This window comes from Pinus tabuliformis, chromosome 4_2, assembly GCF_031772625.1.
Source record: "Pinus tabuliformis cultivar Carrire ecotype Pingquan chromosome 4_2, CPIR1, whole genome shotgun sequence".
NCBI classification, from domain to species: domain Eukaryota; kingdom Viridiplantae; phylum Streptophyta; class Pinopsida; order Pinales; family Pinaceae; genus Pinus; species Pinus tabuliformis.
Window position 1 is genome coordinate 716,077,981 of NC_142304.1, and position 1,607 is coordinate 716,079,587.

Sequence of the window (1,607 nt, forward strand, 5' to 3'; positions counted from 1 at the left end):
TTATTCTCGTCCATGCCTTTGTATTTATCGTATTTGTTCCTGCAGGATTGAAATCCCTATCAAAGTGTTTGGAATTGGTCACATTAAAACTAGGATTTTGCCCAAATGTATCTAATGAAGGGATTGCCTATATAGGGGCCCATTGTTCATATCTATAAGAAATTTATTTGTGCAGGTTCATATCCAAGACAAATTTATCAATATATCCTTCATAATATTTGGCTCGAGTTATTTTAATCTTCTTGTTAAGAAAATCTCAGAGGCATTCAATATCTGATTAAATTTTGTGGAATTATCACATGATTGATTAGAAACAACCATTCTGAAAGGATTTCTAAATTTTTAGCACATAGAATGGCCATCATGTGCACGAATCATCGCTGAAGTAGTTAACAAACCAAATGATTGAAAACATGGGAAATGCTTGTTGCAGAAACCCCTAAGCTAATTCAGAAACGTATTTCACACCTTTCAACAAATTTTTTTCCTGAAAGTGATTTAGGAGGTAGCAAGATTGTCCATACTCTTGTAACCTCACCTTCCTCCACTGCTATGTTACCTTCCCAAGTAGTCATATTAGTCTTGACCCAACCAAGACAATAACAATTCACATAGATCTTGTGACCTTCCGGGGGACCAAAAAGCCTCTTTGCAAGAAAACGAGTATAAGCATTGACAATTAATTTTGAGACTGAATAATTTGTGAAATTTTGTGGCCAACCACTAGATACCATGTCCCTTCTCTATTTTTTCCATAGAAATTTGAATGGTAGTGTCAATCAGTGCTTTAGAAATATGCTCATCATCTTCAAGTTGATTTATTAGCAACTCACCAATTTTATTGGGCCTTTCATTTAGCCTTCCAAGTCGTGAGATGACATTCAATATTCGAGCACTTGTTGAGGAAAGTTTCATAAGAGGAATCATAGACTATGTCATTCATTTAGAAACATAATAATTTGTTTGTATCACAGTCTCTACGTATTCCACTGAGTTGCTCAAGCTAGTGTTAAAATTGACACCTACATTATTTACCAGAATGTCAATGCCTCCATATTGATCTTCTATCCAATTGGAAAACATCTCCACCAATTTTGGATCCACAATGTCTAGTTGATGGAAAACCACATTAAGTCCCTCTATCTATAAGGAAGCCACCACTTCCTATCCCCTAACCTGATTCCTTGAAGTGATAACAATGGTTAGGCCTTTCTTTGCAAGTTTTTGAACAATTTCAAGTCCAATTCCTTTGCTACTTTCAGTCACTACTTCTAGAGTATTTGTGGACCACCATTTGTTTGGACCAGAGGATGGTACAACACAGGTTTCATCTATCTCTTGCAATCTCCTTTGTATTTATTCGAAGGAGTGATTTTTTCTACCCATTACCATGTGTCAGCCAGTTTTCCCCTTGAGGCCATAAGATTCAGAAGTTTTGTGACCTGGAAAGAAAATTTTCCCCTGCTTTGTTTCGATTTTGGAGTGATATGCTAGAAAATTCGAATTTGTGTTGGGTTGCGCTTGAAGCAACCATTTTGGAGCGACGAGGTGGTGACTAATGGTCACACACCTATTTTCCACTCGAAGTATTAACTCGTCACCACCTT

General features: G+C 36.7%; 1 pseudogene; it reads right to left on the minus strand.

The window, feature by feature from the left end:
- Positions 1-449: 449 nt before the first annotated feature.
- On the minus strand, positions 450-1,386 carry LOC149171539 (short-chain dehydrogenase/reductase 2 pseudogene; annotated as a pseudogene).
- Positions 1,387-1,607: the final 221 nt, after the last annotated feature.